This window comes from Cryptotermes secundus, unplaced genomic scaffold, assembly GCF_002891405.2.
Source record: "Cryptotermes secundus unplaced genomic scaffold, Csec_1.0 scaffold964, whole genome shotgun sequence".
Lineage (NCBI taxonomy): Eukaryota > Metazoa > Arthropoda > Insecta > Blattodea > Kalotermitidae > Cryptotermes > Cryptotermes secundus.
This window is the reverse complement of record NW_019725428.1, coordinates 1179112-1199773: the sequence shown is the minus strand read 5'-3', so window position 1 is coordinate 1199773 and position 20662 is coordinate 1179112. Positions and strand designations below refer to the sequence as shown.

The window sequence follows — 20662 nt, the reverse complement described above, 5'->3', positions numbered from 1 at the left end:
AGGTATATGATGGCAACGAAGAAATTAATAAACTATAGCATAATTAACGCCATAAACATAAAGAATCCGTTTAACTTAAGGGTAAACACACCATTCTCCTGAAAATTCTTAAAATTAGTAATTATATCTTCTGTCTCTAACAACAGACTTCTCTATATTAACAGCAAGTCTAATGTAAGATCTGCCTGAACAACGAATTCAAATATTTTTGTGTAAAACTGATTAAAACGTGGGAAACCACATATTTAAAAATAATCTCAGAATACACGTGTGCTTAGCTATGGGACGGGTGGTCACTTATCTAACATGTGGTTCGCGTTAGTTTCACATGTCAGATAAGTGACCACCCGTCCCATAGCTAAGCACACGTGTATTCTGAGATAAATATCCTATTGCGTCTCCTCTCTCGAGTAGGAGAGAAGGGAAGATAGCATCATATTTGCTGCACGCTCGTCATGTACTTCAGAGCCTCTGGATCGCATACGTTTCGTAAAATGCAAATTTAAAAATATTATATACGTCAATGTAATACAAAATATGCAGAACACAATTCTGAACGCATTAAGGGAGTACCTGGCAAAAAAAAAATGGCCCAAAGGCAATTCATAACATAGCAGGATGTCAGGAACGAGGTAACATTATTTTATCACTAAACAATTGAAAAGGCATCTATACTGGGAAACCTTGACAGAACGCAGAAAGAAAACTCGCATATGTGCTCTCTTCAAAGCGCACATGGGAGAACGGGCTTGGGAGGCTAAATATAGGTCATAGATTACAAAGACCATGCTACCTGAGCAAGGTCGGTCATGATAGGAAAATTAGGAGCACAAAGCAAAAGACAGATATCGGAAAACATTCCTTTGTAAACAGGGCCACCCAGCTGTGGAGCCAACTGCCTGCAGTTAATTTAGAGGCTCTCTCCTGTAAACCAAGTAATTTTAGGAAAAGGGTTAGGAAAGTGATATATATGGCGAAGAGAAGGTGTGGGGGAAATCATCAGAAAATGCAGTGAAGTGCAGTGAAGGATATGTAAGCGTGGTGACGTGGAATGAAAGGAAGGCCAGGGTGAAGTGTGAGTGCATCAGTTCATGATACCGCGTATTTCATTACTGTTTTTCGTGGCTAGTGGGGTGGGACTAAGTCCCTTGTACTGCGGCCACTTCTGGCCTATTGTACCAGCCCCAGATGATAGGTGAGGGTGATTGTGGAGCAATTGGTGAAATGAAGACTGGCAGGGGAACCGAAGTACTCGGAGAAAACCTGCCCCAGCGCCACTTTGTCCACCACAAATCCCACTTGACCAGACCCGGGATCGAACCCGGGCCGCCGCGGTGGGAAGCCAACGACTAATCGCTTGAGCAATGGCGCGGCCTCAATACTGTTACTGTTTAGTGTATAGTATAGTATAGTATAGTATTGTATTTGCATTGTATTCATTGTCTGTACTGTGACCTTTATTGCTTGTGTAGTTTTGTGTGCTGTGTTTTGTTTAAGTGTGGTGTGTTATTTTGTGTGATGTGTGTTATTTCAGTACCATAGCTACCCGGAAAACCATGTGCAGTTAAAATAAATAAATAATAATAAAGTAATACATGCTGCATATATGGAGCTGGAATAGCTCAGTCGGTATAGCGATTGGCTACGGGCTGTGCGACCGAGAGGTCGGATGTCGAGTCCCGGTAGGGTCACGATTTTTTTGTTGTCCAAGTCGTCCAGACCAGCTCTGGGGTTCAACCAACCTCCTATTCAATGGGCATCGGGGGCTATTTCCCCGGGGGTAAAGAGACCGGAGCGTGAAGCAGACCACTCACATCCAACCAGTACCGAGTTCAAGAAAATGTGGATCTATAAATCCACTCCCCCATACGCCTTCATGGCGTAGTGCTTAATTAGTTAAGCTGCTGCTGCTGATGCTTTCGAACATCGGGTGACTTTCTGCAGAGAAATTCGACTCTTTCGCCTGAAGTATTTTTTTACAGGTCATACAATGTGCATTTTCCTTAATACTTTTCGTTCTAAGAAGAAAATCTCTAGAGCGCACAACTCACAGCCGGTATCGTAACCCAAACCTGTTATTTTGAAACCGAATCTCCGCTACAGACGTTTGTAGTAAACTCCAGTTTCATTTTCCCAGCCAGAGTGATGGATCCTTTATTCGCAATTTACGAGGAGAGAACAAGCGACAGTTTCCGCTAACTTTTATAGCCATTATCTAAGAACATTAAAGTGCCTTTGAGAACATTTCAGGTTCAACAAAACAGGGAAGTGAAAAGTAGGTTTAAACACAAGTGTAATTTAAAGTTCTGCTCCTAATTTTATTTTTTCACTGAAGTTCGTTAGTGAATTTCCATTAGTTCTTCCTCGCAAACCGGAAAAACATTCTTTTTACAGACCTGAGATTATGGACTACCCCTAAACCGCGACCACACGGCCCTCTAAACTCTATGAAAAAGTAACTCCCCGATTAATTTAACTGAACTAACTCGGGGGTCGTTACGTGTGTGACATGCGCAGAGGATAGTCCTCAGGAAGTGCGAGGCGGGTGGAGTCGCGTCAGCTCACACTTTTAGAAAATCAAGCTTACCAGTTCACAAAACCTTTTAGTGAAGGGCAACAATTTTCTCTCACATCACAAACTCTGCGACCGTCAAGCTGCATTACTGATAATGAGGTTAGAAGTGTCGGTACTCACGTGCGATGATAATGAAATGAAGCTGAGGAAAACTGAAATATAAGGAGCATTACGGAGAATGAGATTGGCACGACATGTAGTATGCATGAGATGACGAATGGACACGATATTTCAGTTGTAAAGCATGAAGGGCAGACTGATATTTCGTTGTAGTTTGTTGTGCAAATCACTATAGATAATATTTACTGTATTTTTTTCCCCCCAACACAACACAGTTTCCAGTAGCTGGAGTTACTGTCTATGTCATTTTCAGGGCATTGTTTTTAGTTACACTTCATGCATCATACACTTAGTGTAAATTTACATGTAAGCTGAGTGGATCCATCTGTGTGTCATATACTATCTAATACAGAATGACCATACTTTATTCACCACATTTCAAGTACACACAAAACACATGAGATACAAAGAACTGGTTTGCTTTGCTTGAAAGACCAAGTTCAATACAGCTGAATGTGAGCGCCATCTGTCTCTCGCAGAATGGGTACTCACAAGAGTACTCGATTTCTCACTCCATATGATTCCCAGCATCTGGGGTGTCACACAAGAACTGCATTAGTGATTCGCGCACGAAGTTCAAAACACTATCAACTTCTGGACGGAACATATGGTACTCTGCCTAGCCCCAAGAGAAAGAAATCAAATGAAATTGATTTATCCGGCTTATATAACGTCCAGGGATCAGTGGCGAAATTTTGTGAACACGGTAATGAATCGCCAGGTCCCATAGAAGGCGGGAAATTTCTTAGTAACCTGTCTGCTTCATGAGTTAAGTCGCTAGCATGTGCAAGGTTGCCCTGACACAATACTCACGCCGAGGTTCACACGGATCAGTCGATTAGTGTCTTAACTGTCGTCTGGAATATGATGCCGTGCAGTGTGGTAGATGTATACTGACTCTTCGGAGGGACGTGCTGTCTCAATCATCAGGGTAGAAGATATTGGAAGTTTTTTCCTCCTAAACGTCAAACTTCTAGCACGCTAGAGGAAAAAGATTGATCGGACGCCCGAAGTTACGCTGAAAGCATCCACCTATCTTATAAGTGAACGGAAGGGATGATGATGATGGGTCCCTATTCTCAGCCATATTAATCCAAACATCCCCACATTCTATGTCCTCGTTTATCCAAAGAATCCTTCCATGTCCGAAAGCCACGTGCATCATTTCGTAGCAAAATAATTTTTACGGCGATGAGTTGATTAGCCCTATGCTGGAGGACCACTCCTTGTCGGATGTCCTTGACTGCTTATTTAATATATTCTCCGGTACTCTCCTTCAATATTTGGAGGCCGTCTTCTCCATTCTGAACCCGAGGACGTGCTATGGCGTGGTGAAACGGGACCCAATCAGCATGGGTCGACGAGGGTATCTCCTGATTCTAAATTATTGTCGGGGTTGGGAAATTGAATACCGCTTGGATATCTTACGTGCCACGACAGGCGGGCATGTTGAAGTTGTTTAGCATTTTGCAGCATTGGTTCTATAGATAATAAAACTTTCTGAGTTACACTTTCATATTCCGTAAGCATTTTTATTTTGTTTTTTCCCGGTTTGAAAATTATAGGCCACAGAACACCGACAATGATTTAGAATCACCCTGTATTAATGTCCGGATGAACAGACACACAAGGGGTCGAGAGTTGGGTCCTAAGAAGGATCTGAATTCTTTAAGTCTAGTAGAAAGCACATGGAACCAAGAGGTTTTCATGTACATGTGTGCACACGTGTGACGCACACGTGGTTTTGTGCGTCGCCTGCAAACAAAAAGAGGAAGAAGCAGGAAACAAGTACGAAGCCCGCGCTCTAGACAAGAATGCGACCTCATCCCGACAGAGTGACAAGACAGAGCGGCTGTTGCTGCTACAGTTCCTTCTGCAATGTAACAACGGCATATGGAGATGAAGGGCTCTTCCGGGCATGCTACATACGTACGAAAAAAATATTTGTTAAACCAAAGGGTCTTCCCGTTTCAGACACAATTACGTTTAACAAAATAATTTCTATATAAGAAATGTTAAAGAGTAGGAGCCCCGATATCTCAGTCGGTATAGCGACAGGCTATGGACTGGACGGCCGGGGTTCGATCCTCGGCAGAAGCTAGATATATTCCTCTTCTCCACAGCGTCTGAACAGGCTCTAGGTCAAAACAAAACGATGGGTGTTGGGGGCTCTTCCCCCGGAAGTAAAGCGGCACTCTCCTGCAGCTAGGTCGACGTCGAGAATTACGGTTACAGTAACAAGAAGCGATTAAAGGCATTTTCTTTTTAATTTCTCTTGTCAGTCACTTCATTCTGCCTTTCGTCTTACCCCTCTCTTTTTCTACCGATTCTTTTACCTCTCTCCGTCCCGGCACCAATTTATCTGTTATCGCCCTCCTTCCTTCTGTCTCTGGTTCCTCACTTTTAATTTCTTCCTCGTTTCTCTGATACTCACTCTTTATTAATTTACTACTTTCCTTTCATCCTTCTCTTCTTTCATTAAGTTTTTAATACTTAAAGAACGAAACCCCAGTTCCTACCTCACAAGAAACGCAATTCCTCTTCATTCCAAAGACCACTCGGTTAATTATGTTCAGTAAAAGGTAAAGTGCCGGTCACGGTAGCCGAGCGCGTCTAAGGCATGTACTGTCTTCGATCGCTTCACAACCGGGATCGTGGGTTTGAATCCCACTCAGGGCATGGATGTTTAGTTTCTGTGTGTGTGCGTTTTTCTGTGTTTGTGTACAGGTAGAGACCTTGCGACGAGCTGATCACCCGCCCAAGGAGTCCTACCGAATGTGTAAGATCTAGAAAAACCGAAGTGAACGGAGAAGTTCATGGAGGTAGGCCTAGGCCCACTGGGGCTGTAGTGCCAAGGGGGGGAAAAAGGTAAAGTACCTGTGCTTAATTACTGAAACACGGCCATGAAGACATATGGGGGAGTGAAGGTATTGCTCCAACATTCCTAACCTTGACACTAGATGGCGGTGAGTGGTCATCTTCATTCCCCGGCCGCTTTGTCCCTGGGCAAATCGCCCCCTGTACCCAATGAATACGGAACTGGGTGGGCCCCAGAACCGGTTTGGATGCCGTGAAAAAGAAAAACCTGTTTATGTAAATAATTAGATATTGTTTTATGTAGACCTGCTGCTGGATAACGACGACGAGATAACAGCCATTGCTAAGTAATGGCTCAATAAACGTCCGTTGCTAGGCAATGGTTGTGTTGCCATCACGATGGCAACCCAGCAGACGCAAACGCTACAACGAATACAGAAACAGAGAATGATATTTTCTGTGCGGCCCGTGCCGAGATGTTATAAGCAGAACAGATAGAGCAATAAGTTATTTGTGGGATAGTCGCCAGCCAGTAAGAACGTGAGGACGGAAGATGACACTTGTTGAGATCCGTCACCAGGCAACGACTTGTGAAGGCACAGCAGACTGAGAAGACTTAGTAGGTGCTGTAGTGAACAGCAGTGTGTGTGAATTAGCTATAGTTACTTGTAGTTACGATCTGCAGGTGTACAATAAATCCAGTTACCAATCCAAACCTAGTCTATACTGACAGCATGATTCTGGGAATCGTACGAAACACATATATCCACTGTGTGACCAAAATGCAGATGATGTGTACATATAGAAACCTGTGTGCTTTAAAGGGCTGAAACATCTTTCTTCCTCCTAGTCTACCAAGCGCAAGATAAAAGCCACTATCGCACGAAGCGCGTTGGAATCCAAAGTAAAAGAAGACGCGGGTTTTTTTACGGTCTTCCATCCACTGGTCGTGTAAGAGGCGAGAAGCTTGCTACTCGGATATCCGTAGACGGGCGGGTTGCTCCGTATCATAGCCTGTCTCTGTGTCATCAGATCCCCAGACCCTCATGTGGCTCATCTGTATCCTTTAGAGGAGGGTCAACACACATACCATCTGGTCAAGTAGGTTCTTTCGATCCCACCCTCTTGATACGAGTTCACTTTTTCAATAAGCATATATCAAGGCCCAGGAAGTACTCACTTGCTTCTCACTCTGATTAAAGGTCTCAGTTATCTATAATCTGAAGATCTATGAATGCGTATAGGGAGCGTGAAGCTTTAGCTCTATGCATTCTTGATTATATGCAGCTGACGTGCTGTTCCATTTAGCCCCTATTTCACCCCACTAAGACAAATGTAGAATCTCTGACGAGAAGAGTTACATCTTCATGCTCACAACCGTGAGAACCTCATATCTATATCTCATGAGTACACGGTCACGGTGGCCACGCGGTCTAGGGCATGAACCGTCTTCATTGGCTCGAACGCTGGGATCGTGGGTTCGAATCCCGTTTGTTGCATGGATGTCTGTGTGCGTTTATTCTGTACTTGTGTTGTTCTGTGTGTAAGTAGCACGGCCTTGCGACGGGCTGATCTCCCGTCCAAGAAGTCCTACCGACCGTGTAAAAGATCAAGAAACTGAAAAAGCGTCCCAAGGCCGAACAAAGGGATGTAGAGCCATAAATAGATTAGATAGATAGATCTATTATTGCGTGAAGAGTACTGTACTAATTATGAAGCTCTTCAGTATGCAATTATCTTAATACTCCTGTCATTTTCACTCGTTTTAAGTCCAAAAGATCTTGTCAGCACCCTGCTCTCTTCATGGGTTCATTATTCCTCAGTCCCTGCAGACAAACGCTACGATAGCACCTCACATAGGAAACGGCCACATACTTGAAATTCATCATTCAGTTATTATTCTATTGTCACGTATTAGTAGTTGAGTAGACACGGGGATTGAATTACTAACTGGATTCACTGACCGTAACAACAATAATTTATGGCGTTATGGCGAATTCACGAACTCTACAATTCACTACTACACATACTAAGTCTTCTCTGGCTTCAATAAGTGTTGCCTGGTAAGGGCTTCCAACACTAAGGATTCCTCAGCTCTAGTATGCAAGTTCTTACCGGCTACCGATTATCTCATAGCTGCTCGTGGTCGAAACTCCTGGGCATTAAACCCTAGCCATGTCAGGCCACCACTGGCTACCACTCGCTAGATAGATGGCAGGCGAACACTCATATTCCACTCAGAACTCGTCTGACTCAAAGCCCCAGTTGGCTCTGCACGAACCCTACAGAGAACACCGCCTGCAAGAGTTCCTCTACTGTTGCGTATCTGTTGAGGGTGTTACGTGATTCGGTTTCCGTGGAAACGTGTTCTGTATTCCGGCTTTCAGCAGACATGTCACACTATTTACTGGCACTATAATCTCGATGCTGACAGCGTCTTTACATAGCCGGGAAATCAACCGCACACATTATGGAGCGCTGGACGCGAATCAACTGTGGCAATGAATAGCTAATACATGAGATTTAGGCAGAGGTCGTGACCCCTTTAGGGCGTTAAGCTTATGTCGCCACGTACTACAAAGATATTAAACGGCAGGTAAACAAATTTGTGCATCCCTGCTTAGTCACAATTTCTCTCCCTATGTGAGACGATTACGTGTATGTTCCAGTGTGCAGTATTTTGTAACACTGCCACAGGCGGAACAGTAAACTGCCATGTTTGCTACTTAGGGTACACATAAAATCTGACCAAATTTAATCGGTGCAACACAGGCCTGTGGTTTTCTTATTCAAAATATACTCTAACTGCAACCTTCAAAAGGAAAGACTATTTCCCATGTCACAACATTACAGGCCTGGCAAGTTAGTATGTAAAAAGGCAAAGCCTTGTCAGCCTTAAGCGCCAAGCTATCAATGTAAGAGGCCGTGGAGGCCCATAGGGTTGTGAGACGTCGAGACTCCCACACTTTCTAGACAATCGGCTCACAGATGGCGGTGAGATTGTCAGCCTTACGCGCCGACCGCCCTTTAGCCCCAGAAACATTCCTGGTACTCATTTCTGTTAGAGGCAGAGTCGGCCCCAGGGCTATACTGCGGCTGGAAGGATTAGGTAAATTTAAAAATCCAATGACCTCATACGGGATCGAACCCGCGACCTTCCGGCTTGTAGCATACTGTCTCAACCAACTATACTACCGCGTGTCCCCAAGTTAGTATGCTGGCAATCCACAAGAAACTATTTCACAGGAATCCAAACTAAATCCAGAAAACTGCCACAAACACCAGGAAAAACACAATATGAAACCCATATACATACACGCAAAGTATGTAAAAATGAGGAAACCCGTCCATCATGGTGAAATTCAGAATAACGTTAACCTAACCTAATTCAATACGACCTGAACCAACACAGATCTGCCACGATAAGGGCAGGGTAATGCGCAAGCTGGGTGCGCAGTGTGAGTGAATGTGCAAATACAGCCCTGCCCCAAACCAACTTAACCTCATGTAAGAAATATGATCGAGACTAGGCTGCACACGCGCACACGAATGCTAGTGATATGCACAGAAGGGTGGGTAGTGGCATGTGTGGAGAAACACGTCTACCTGACCTGACACAACCCATCTCACCAAGACTAGTCCGAATATGAGCAGGTGAACCTGTTTTCATTTCAATTGATGAGGAAATTTAGGGTAATACGTAAAATGTTTCATTTATTTGCGGCTTTTGGATGAACTGATCCTCTGCCCTCGCGAACTGAAATTATGGAACTTTACCAAGCCACCGAGCCAAGCCCCCCCCCAACAGTTTACAATAAAGCTACGTTATCAATAATTAAATATAAGAATATAACCCGTTAGAAGCGATAAGTGACAGAAACTGCTGGCGTACTATGTACGTCGGACGGCGATAAGTGACAGAAACTGCTGGCGTACTATGTACGTCGGACGGCGATAAGTGACAGAAACTGCTGGCGTACTATGTACGTCGGACGGCGATAAGTGACAGAAACTGCTGGCGTACTATGTACGTCGGACGGCGATAAGTGACAGAAACTGCTGGCGTACTATGTACGTCGGACGGCGATAAGTGACAGAAACTGCTGGCGTACTATGTACGTCGGACGGCGATAAGTGACAGAAACTGCTGGCGTACTATGTACGTCGGACGGCGATAAGTGACAGAAACTGCTGGCGTACTATGTACGTCGGACGGCGATAAGTGACAGAAACTGCTGGCGTACTATGTACGTCGGACGGCGATAAGTGACAGAAACTGCTGGCGTACTATGTACGTCGGACGGCGATAAGTGACAGAAACTGCTGGCGTACTATGTACGTCGGACGGCGATAAGTGACAGAAACTGCTGGCGTACTATGTACGTCGGACGGCGATAAGTGACAGAAACTGCTGGCGTACTATGTACGTCGGACGGCGATAAGTGACAGAAACTGCTGGCGTACTATGTACGTCGGACGGCGGTGACAGAAACTGCTGGCGTACTATATACGTCGGACGGCGGTGACAAACTGCTGGCGTACTATATACGTCGGACGGCGGTGACAGAAACTGCTGGCGTACTATATACGTCGGACGGCGATAAGAGACAGAAACTGCTGGCGTACTATGTACGTCGGACGGCGAAGAGTGACAGAAACTGCTGGCGTACTATATACTATGCTCGTATGACACTGGCTTTTATCACTGAAAACATAAAGCACTGAGGGCTCTTCTGGCTGCTGGCTCTTTGTTGGTTACATGCTTGGCTTACTTTTCGATCTCAAGAAGAAAGCAGAACGTTCCTCCGAAACTTTGGTAAACTTCTACGACATTGCACGGCACCACATCCCAGAAGTAACCTACACAGTCACTGCCGAAATGGTCTAAAAATTAATAAAACATATTCCTCCTCGTTCTAAATTTCCTTTACGTTATCGTTAAATATGATCGACGGATTATTTTCTAGATGCGTGTGCGGCATGAACTGGCAAGATGAGAAGAAATAGCCGTGGATTATGTTGAGGCAATATCACACCGACTTTTCTCGTGAATACACATATTAAGATGAACGCTAATAACCACATCTTTCTGATAATGAGAACAAAGCTACATTAGTGACACCCAAACAAAAGTGCTGATAAAACTAATGCTTCAGTCCTGTCTGATGTGATGTTTAAGTCCGTTAGGGTAAACATCCGCCAAGCAACAGACTTACGAATCCCTGATATGGCGTCCCTTTAAAACAAAAGGAATCTGGAACAGATTATCGTGACAGTGCAAACGTCATAATTAATTACAGTGATGTACAACTGGTAACACGCTGGCCGCATTTGGCCCGCCAGTTGATTTGCGGCCGCCCGCAAGAGCACTTTCCATTCTTCGAAACGTGTTAGAACTTTCCTCTTTAAGAAGGGGAACGAAACTTGTGCCAGAGGGGGGTATTACGAAAAAGAGCTTGTTAAATAACCCGTGTAATTTTTCAACCGACTGCATAAGACGCCTAGCAAATAACTGTGAAAAATACGAAATAGCATGTACGCAATATTCATACAACCTAGCAAACTCTTCAGTTGATACATGCCTTTTAACTTTATGGTTACAATTTTTATCCGTGTGCTTGTGTTTCACACGTTCGACCACAGACACGTGGATATTACTCTCGGTATTCCGAATTCCGTTGTGAGTCGGGATAGTTCAGTCGGTATAGAGACTGGCTACGGGCTGTGCGACCGAGGGATCGGGGTTCGTGTCCCGGTAGGGTCAAGAATTTTCTCTTCTCCAAGTCGTCCAGACCGGCTCTGGGGTTCAGCCAACCTCATATCCAATGGGTAACGGGGGCTCTTTCTCCGGGGGTAAAGCGGCTGGGGCGTGAAGCTGATCATTCATGTCCAACTAGTACCGATGTCAAGAAAATATGGATCTATACATCCACTCCGCCCTATGTCTTCATGGCGCAGTGCTTACTTAGTTAAGCATAGGGACAACTTTACCTTTTTGCCTGAATTCCTTTTGTACCGCTGCTTTCCTGTGGGTACCACAGGTACTATGAGGCCCGTAAATGGCTTGAAGTCGGACAGACCTGGTCTGTTATGTAGGATTTGAGGTTGTCATAACGATGGTTATGAACAGTTCTGCCTTTTGGGATATAACGCTGTGTAGTCCATTGAAAGTCAACGGAAGTTTCAGGAGGAACATGTCTCCTCTGCTTGCTACCTTCTTCGCGCTGTTCTCTTGCCTGACTTGTTCTTCGAACCTGAAGATGGAGCCGATATGTTCCTCCGTAACGTCAGTTGACTTTCCGACTACACGGCTTCATGTCCCAGAAGACACAACTCTTCCTGGTCAACTTGTCGTATTTGAAACTCGTACTCTCACAACTCATCGTGCAAAGGAAGCAGCTTGGATTTCAACTTTATGACCTATGCACCTCAGTAATCAGAAGGCGATTATCAGAGCGTCCTTCGAATGATATAAAGCAACCTTGCATCTCACGTGTGTGTCAGGAAGAACGCCCAGACTCGCGTCCTTGGGACCTGAAGTTTATGCTGAACACTGCTGCTATCTCAGATAACGTTAATATGCACCACGTTTCAGGAAATCCCTCAATTCCTATAATTCGCCGATTGTCACTATAATGGAAGATATTACCCGCTCTCTAGGATATAGTTAAAATTCATGACGTTTCGGGGGGTCGCTCTTCGGGAATTCGTGGTCACTATATTATAATGAGCCGATTACAGTTGCCGCACGGCCCAAGGAGGCATATCTTCTCTCGCTCGGACACTGGTATCGTGGGTTCGAATCCCACTCAAGGCATGGACGTTTGTGTGCGTTCATTATGTGTTTATGGGTAGGCAGCGCCTCGCGACGGTCTGAATCCCCATCCAAGGATTCCTACCGACTGTCTAAGATTAAGAAACTGAAGTGAAACGAAGCGTTTCACGCATGCCCTACGCTCCAATTGGGGGTAAGAAGAATAGAATAAGAAAAAGAAGATATATGGATAGACAGACAGATAGATATTCTACTGAGGCTGACAGAAATCAACTGCATAAAGTAGGTACATAAGCAATATGCACGACGTTTCAGGAGTTCGCTGGATTCCAGTATTTAGGTGCTCACTTTCCATTATGCTGACAGACGGCGTCCGTTTGCGGAACCTGCGGGAGTTACCTGCTCCCTTAATTAGGTATCTGCTTGTCATAATGACACAGTTCACTGTCGACAGTACAGTCAGTATAACCAACAAGCTTCCGGAAATGGGCCCTACTCCGTCTTCACATAATTAGTTGCACCACGCTGACAGATAGCGCTATTTATATATTAGGGGCAGCAACTGTTTCAAAGTTCGTATCAAAAATAAAAAAGAAAATGTGGCTATGCTAAATTAACACGTGGGTGTAAAGCACAATCCTGAAACATGTATATTAAATATACCTCAAACTATGGGTAACAGGAGTACTGATAGCTCAGTCGGTATAGCGACGGGCTACGGGTTTAATGACCCGTATTCGTTTCCCGGTAGTGCAAGAATTTTCTCTTCTCATTATCGTCCAGACCGACTCTGGGGTTGACCCAGCTTCTTATCCAATGGGTACCGGGGGACTCTTTCTCAGGGGTGGGGGTAAAGCGACCGGGTTATGAAGCTCATCACTTATCTCCATCTAGTGCCGAGGTTAAGAACGAGTGGAGCTATACTTCCACTCCCCTGGTGCCTTCATGGCATTGTGCTTAAAAACTGGAGAACTCTACCTTTTTCTTTTCAGGTAAATTCTTATCAGCTGTTCAGTAACCCACAGGATGTGTCCACCATCAACTGCATTTACCTGGAAGAGAAGGAAACATAGCATATAGTTTCAGATATTAATCTCAATACTATATGAACAGGTTACTTAACGTACGATGCGATAGTAATTTAATGTAAAAAATAAAATCATTATATCTAGTTACTCTTTCCATTGGCCGCGCCATAGCTCAAGCGGTTAGTCGCGGCCCGGGTTCGATCCTGGGTCTGGTCAAGTGGGATTTGTGGTGGACAAAGTGACGCTGGGGCAGGTTGATCTACACTGCTCCACAATCACCCTCACCTATCATCTGGGGCTGGTACAATAAGCTAGAAGTAGCCGCAGTACTCGGAGAAAACCTGCCCCAGCGCCACTTTGTCCACAAATCCCACTTGACCAGACCCGGGATCGAACCCGGGCTGCCGCGGTGGGAACCCAGCGACTAACCGCTTGAGCTATGGCGCGGCTTTATCCAGACCCATTACTTTCAGAAAATCTAGTAGCGCCAGAAATCAAATCCGGCACCTCTGGATCTGTAGGCAGGAACTCTGACCACTAGAACACAGAGGCGGTTCCATGGAGTTAGTCATATAATTTCATCCTTCGCATTCTTTATGAGTGCTACTAGTAATGAGGGTGGTCTAGAAATAGGTTAAACAAAGAGAAAATTAAATAAACAAGGTATGTTCATATTTCGTCACCCAATTGCAGGGGAAAAAATCAAAGAAATGGAAAATGTAGAAAACGAAGTCCTCGAACTTCTAACAAAATTAAAATGTTTCGGGAATAAAAATAACAAATCTGAATTAAATTAGGGGGATTTTTTAAATATTATTCATTGCATATCTTGGGTTCACGTGTTCTATATAGAAACCTGATCATTAAAAACTGTACCTCATTATATTCACTAAATTCCATGGCCTGTAGTCCGCAAGCGAACTATACCGACCGAGTGACCGCCGCTTGTCGGCGAAGTAGTGTCAAGTTTTGCGGATAGAGGGTGTCACGTGGCCAGCGCAACGGTTTCCCACGGCCGTTAATCTCGGTTTTCTAGTACGCAATTTATACATAATGTCCCAGAATATTGCTACCACATGTTTATACTTTCCTCTTTGAATGAGACACAAGAGACATGCATTACTTCCAACGCTATGCTACGCTGGGACCGTTCTCAGCGCTCTGACTCATGGGAAGTAAACGTTACATTTCTGCAGAGTCACAACATCGGCTGATTTCTCAATACAGCAACTTTCGCTTCAGTTCCCTTGCAATCCGGTATTCTATATCGAAAAAAATGACTCATACCTGTGGCAAAGGTATTGGTTCATTCTGCCGTGCAAAGCATTAGTTTCTTCATATTATTTGGTCAGTGTGGCCAGCCAAACATAACTTACCTTCCTAGACGAAATTTTCGCCGCCACAGAATTTCTACATGACTAACATACCATAAATTTAATCCCTTCCAATACCAGGTTCCTAACAGTCGAAAGGAAAACAGAAATATATGAGAGAATTCATGATTGGGTGTTTTAGAGTTTCTAATTGTTTATCCACTTCTATTCCGTTTCATCCGAGGCCTATTATGATTATTATTAGCATAACATTCCACTCCCCCATACACTTTTATGGCGTAGAGCTTAATTATTGGTGGTCTAGTGGTCAGAGTTCCTGGATGCAGGACCAGAGGCCCCAGGTTCGATTCCCGGCGCTATAATTTTTTTTTTTAGAAGTAGTGGGTCTGGAATTGGGTCCACTCAGCCTCGTGAGGATAACTCCTTTAATGGAAAAGTAGCGGCTCCGGTCTAGAAAACCGAAATTAACGGTCGTGGGGATTCGTTGCGCTGACCACGCGACATTTTCTATCAAAGTTGGCACTAACTTCGCCGACAAGCGGAGGTCGCTTGGTCAGTATAGTTCGCTTCCGGACTAAACCCACGGAGTTGCTTTCTTGCTGTTTGTAGTGCTTGATTAGTTAGATACAGGGACAACTTTTACCTTTATTGGCACAACACTAGTTACTGTCTTCCTTGCTTCCTGTCTGCTTAGTCGTTATGAGACCCTATAAGGTATAAAATGCATAAAACGATCTACATCCATCGTTGTTTCGCATTTGTGTGTGCACGCGTGTGTGTGTGGAGTAGAGGACCAGTCAGTGAGTGAAGGTGCCCGCTCTAGTCACCCCCAGTAGCAGGGGAGTGACAAGTATTTTTTTTTTCGCATGGTGTGGGGGTGGAGTCCAGTTTGGTCCACTCGGCACGGGGGCCACTGACTGGCCTATTGTACCTGCCCCGGGTGATTATGATGGAGAATTTGGTGGAATGAAGATTGGCGGGGGAAACCGAAGTACTCGGAGAAAACCCGCCCCAGTGCCATTTTATCCACCACAAATCCCACTTGACCAGACACGGGTTTAAACCCGGACTGCCGCGGTGGGAAGCCAGCGACTAACCGTTTGAGCTATGGCGCGGCCTGAGTGACCAGTATAGTCAGACCTCACCTCCCGTTGAAGAGGACACCCCACTTCTAAAGAGGTACATGTCTAGGATAGAACAAGGATTTAGTCATAGACCCTGAGGCCAGCAGCAATTTAACCGACCGACCGTTTGGTAGTTTCAAGACTTGTAAGGCGGCACGGATGCAAGAAATATTGAATAGCTACGGTAAAATCGAAGGTCTAATTTATTACTAACCTGGTAATTAAGCTGTAATAATTATATTATAGCTATATCCAGGAATGAAAATAAAACATACACAAGACGGGAACTTGTCTATGCGACCTTTATGGGGCTGAGTAATGTAGCGATATTTCGTATAGGACAAGGTTAACAACCCGCGTATCACCCCATTAAGTACGCTTAATGTGATAATGTTAGCGGTGGCAAGCATGACTCCATGTTATTACCCCATAAAACGTAAACTTGGCTAAAATCTCTGGTTAAATGGAAGCAAAATTTTATGACCATGGATACGAAAGAACATCCCTTCTTCTTAACTATATTACCGATGTTGTGGGATCTTAAAAAGCTTTAGACTTCAAGCCTAATATTATCAACAAAATAAAAGGTATTTCCCGTTGAAAAGTCATCGGAAATTTTCTACATTTATTACCTCCGTACTTTTTCTCTGTCCCTTCTGTTTCGTGAATTAGTTTTGTTTGTGATGTCGTCATTAATCTGATATCTGCTTGTTCTGTGCCCTTTACTTTGCAACGGTTAAGTAAACATCGCCCAAACCGGCCATTACAGAATAACAACAAAGAAAAACAAATGCCGTATGTTATTTCAGCGTTTTCCACGAGGTCGACGTCTTCTGTCGGTGCAAGCAAATTGCATAGGCGTACTTCAAAATGGATTTCTTTACAGGTATAACATAACACAACACTTATAGGATATTGGTGGGAAAGCCAGAAGGAAAGAGACCACTGGGAAGACCAAGGCGTAGGTGGGTGGGCAATATTAAAATGGATCTTAGAGAGATAGGATGGGATGGTATGGATTGGATTGATCTGGCTCAGAACAGAGACCAGTGGAGGATTCTTGTGAACAAGGTAATGAACCTTCGGGTTCTATAAAATGCTGGGAAAATCTTGAGTAGCTGCTGATTTGGCGGTTCCTCAAGAAGGGCTCAGCTCCATAAGTAAGTAATACAAGCACAACATGAAACTCAAATACGCTAGTACGTATCACATTTCAATGATTGAATGCCTACAGTGAACGGCGATAAGTTTACAGGTAATTTTGTCCGTGTGCTTAACTAATTAAGCACTACGCCAAGAAAGCTTATGGGGGGAGTGGATGTATAAATCCAATTTTTCTTGACCTCGGCACTAGTTGGAGGTGAGTGGTCAGTTTCACGCCCCGGCAGCCTTACCCTCGGAGAAAGGGCCCCCGATATGTTTGGGGACCTAGTCATATTGTCATCGGTTTTACAGCAAAAAGACTGTGAAGCTATGGACTCAGAATTACTGGGTTCTCAGAATCTGTCCATTGTCCAGTGTTCTAAAAACTAGTTTGTAGCTATGCACCATTGTCAGAAACCTTTAGAATCTCCAAGATATCAACTGCTTTGAACTGGGTTATTGTATTCATGTTCGTTGACGCAGGAAAAAATAATATAAGAAATCGATAAATGCCTCAGATATAAATTATATTATTTAATAAAATTGTATGTATACGTTTATTTAGGGGCAGTTTTCCAACTGTTGGTCACGCGGTAGCGTAGTTTGTTGAGGCACTATGCTACAAGCTGCAAAGTGGCGAGTTCAATTCCCGATGAGGTCATTTGAATTTTCAATTGACCTAATCCTTCCAGTTGCACTATGGTCCTGGGATCGACTAAGCCTCTAACAGAAATGAGTACCAGGAATCTTCCTGAGGGTAAAGGGCGGCCGTCGCTTAACGCTGAAAATTTCGCAGCCATCTGTGACCCGACTGTCTAGAGGATATGGGAAACTCGACGTCTCACAACCATATGAACCTCATGGCCTGTTAAAGGAATAGCTTTCTTTCCTCAAATGTACGAGTATGTTGTCATACCACAGTTAATAGTTCGTGGACTGGCCGCAAAGCGTCATTGCAGTGCACTACAGCGGATAGGTTGACGCACGATATGATGCCCTGTCGGTTCATCTCTCGTCACAGCAAGAGGCAGTTGTGTGCAAACAGTGCAAGCAGAACTACGGTCTCTATTGTGAACTGCAGTTAAATGCAAGTGGCGGAAATCGCAAATTTGGCAGTTTGAGCAACGGGCAAACATCAAGTTCTGACAAAAACTACGCAAATCGCCTAGCGAAACATTTGGCGTAGGAAGAACTTGCTGTTGCTACACGACAACGCCCTTGCACATCGCTCTGTTCTTGTCCAAGAGGAACTAGCAAGGCAACAGGTCACCGTTTTGCCACACCCTACGTACTCCCCTGATCTCGCACCATGCAAGTTCTTTCTCTTTCACCGCTTGAAAGCAAAGCTACGTGGTCGTAGATTTCAGTCGTCCGAGGAGGTCGTCATTGCCACAAGAGACGCCGTACGGGAATTTCTTGACAATGTGTTTCAGCAATGTTTTCGGCAGCTATATCAACGTTAGCAGACTTGCATAGCGGCCAACGGCAACTATTGTGAGGGCCGATGTGGATCTGTGTGAGTATGTGAATACCTTGTAATATGATGTGGTAAAACCACAGTCCACGAACTTAATGACTCTACCACGTATAGCACCTAATAGGATGCAAATTATGAATTGGTAAGAATCAAAAAGATCAGAATCCTTATCTGTGTTAAAGTGGCATAGCAACATCTGTCCGGTGGAACTGAGCACTAGACAAGAGAAATCTACTAAGATGGCCTCCTTCCGAACCGAGAATCGAATCCTTGACCTCTTGAATACAAAAGTGCTTTAAGAACGTGAACATGTCACGTTACAGTACATTTTCTTCACTAGCCACACTCGGGGGACGGGATACGGGCTGGACAGTCGGGTTTCAATTTCTAGCATCTACAAGAGAGTTTCTTCTGCTACAGGGTCCAGACCGGCTGTGGGACCCATGCAGCCTCCTATTCAATGGGAAAGAGGCCCTGGTTCCTCGGGGGTAAAGCGGCATTGTCGTGAAGCTGACCACTCATCCCTTTCTAGCGCTGAGGTCAAGAGTGACGGACCTACATCCCCACATGCCTCAATGGTGTAGTGCTTAATTAACTAAGCAAAGGGACAACTTAACCTTAGCTTTAGCGATAGTGTTTATATTGAAGTCTTCGGACAGGACTGCGCCCTCTTCCCATGGAGTTCAGAAAAGGCGAGGCCGGAGACATGAGGTGTCAAACAGCTGGCGCAGACTCGGCACAAGGTCAGAGCAAAGTGAAATCAAACACAGAAGTTAACGCGACCTCCAAGGCCAACATGATCGGCAGCGCCATTGCCGCCTGTGGATTTAAATCCCAACTCAGGGCCACCGGGATGCAGCCAGCGTGTAGGGGCGTTTGTGCACGAAACGCAATACCCGCTATTCCGTGCCGCATTATAAGGTTACGTTAGAGTTAACACAACACGTATTCAAGCCTGTTCTTGTCGCTCACAGTAGCCGTGGAGTCTACTTGCACGTGATGTCTTCGCCAGCTCGAACATTGGGATCGTGTGTTTGAATCCCACTCGAGACATGAATTCGTTTTTTGTGTTTTGTCCTGGGTATGTAGCGGCCTCGTGTCGGGTTGATCCCCCGTCCAAGGAGTTCTACTAACTGTCTCTAAGGCAGTGCCATAGCTCAGGCGGTTAGTCGCTGGCTTCCTACAGCGGCGGTCAAGACTAGAACATGTAGAATTTTTTATGGACAAAGTGTCGCTGAGGCAGTTTTACTCCGAGTATTCTGGTCCCCCCCCCCCAATTCTCATTCCACCAACTGCTCCACATTCACGATCATCTACCATCCGAGGCTGGCACAATAAGCCAATTAGTGGCCGAAGTAGCAAGTGGACTCAGTCTCAGCCCTCCATACAAAATTAAAAAAAAAATTAAAAACTGTCTCTGAGGTGCATAGCTTTCATATTAATTCTGAATGGGAATAGGCCAGAGGGACTAGTCAGTCAAACAAGGAGCAAGACGTGGAATAATTTAATAACGACACATGTAACACACAAAAACCACCCAATGATGACCTTAATAGAGCGAAACATGTAGTGGGATACAAAATAAAATAACTGGAGTGTTACACATTTTATCATCGGTTTATAATAAGCTGCTGTGTTGGCAAGCCCCTAAGTATACCCTTTTTACGTGATACACAACAGGATGCAGAAAGAAAAGAAAAATAAGGCAGAAGACCTATTTAGTCCTCCTAATTAATTCTGATATAGGGAAAATTTTTGGTAATCGATAGGACTTTTAATGCGGGATCAGTTCAGACCATCTCAAGGTCTCCAAGTGTTCCAGAAATATCATAAAACAGGCCAATAAGTTTATGCAGCACTTAAACTAAATTCTAAGATCAAATTCCTTCAGACTCTAGAATCAATCAGGTAATCAGGATACCTTCTAACTTTTGCAGGATTCGAAAATTCACTATCCTGTTCACAAGAACTATTCTTAGCCATATGAATGTTTAAGACCCATTTCAATATTATTCTCGTAACGGCGGAGTTCCGAGATTAGTCTCAGAGCTGTCCATGTTGGATTTGTGGCAGACCAAGTGGTAATGCGGCAGATTAATTTTTCTGAGCACGTTAGATCTGTCCTTCCAACGTTCATTCCATCCAATGCCCCATTTTCTCGTCACCCGGAGGAAGCACAGTGAACCCTACTTGCAGCCCAGGTACCAAAGGAATCTATGTAACCCCATAATAATAATAATAATAATAATAATAATAATAATAATAATAA

The 20662-nt window shown here is 44.4% G+C and overlaps 1 protein-coding gene across 4 annotated transcripts in view; it reads right to left on the bottom strand.

Moving 5' to 3' along the window:
* Positions 1-20662, bottom strand: part of LOC111863422 — a 357450-nt gene that overhangs the window by 205294 nt on the left and 131494 nt on the right. Inside the window, exon 1 of one of the 4 annotated variants that reach the window (XM_033751056.1) lies at positions 13266-13341. The exons of the other annotated variants lie outside the window; for them this stretch is intronic. The gene's annotated coding sequence lies outside the window, so the exon portion shown is untranslated. Of the gene's footprint in view, positions 1-13265; positions 13342-20662 lie in introns of those variants that run through there. 4 annotated transcript variants of the gene reach the window in all.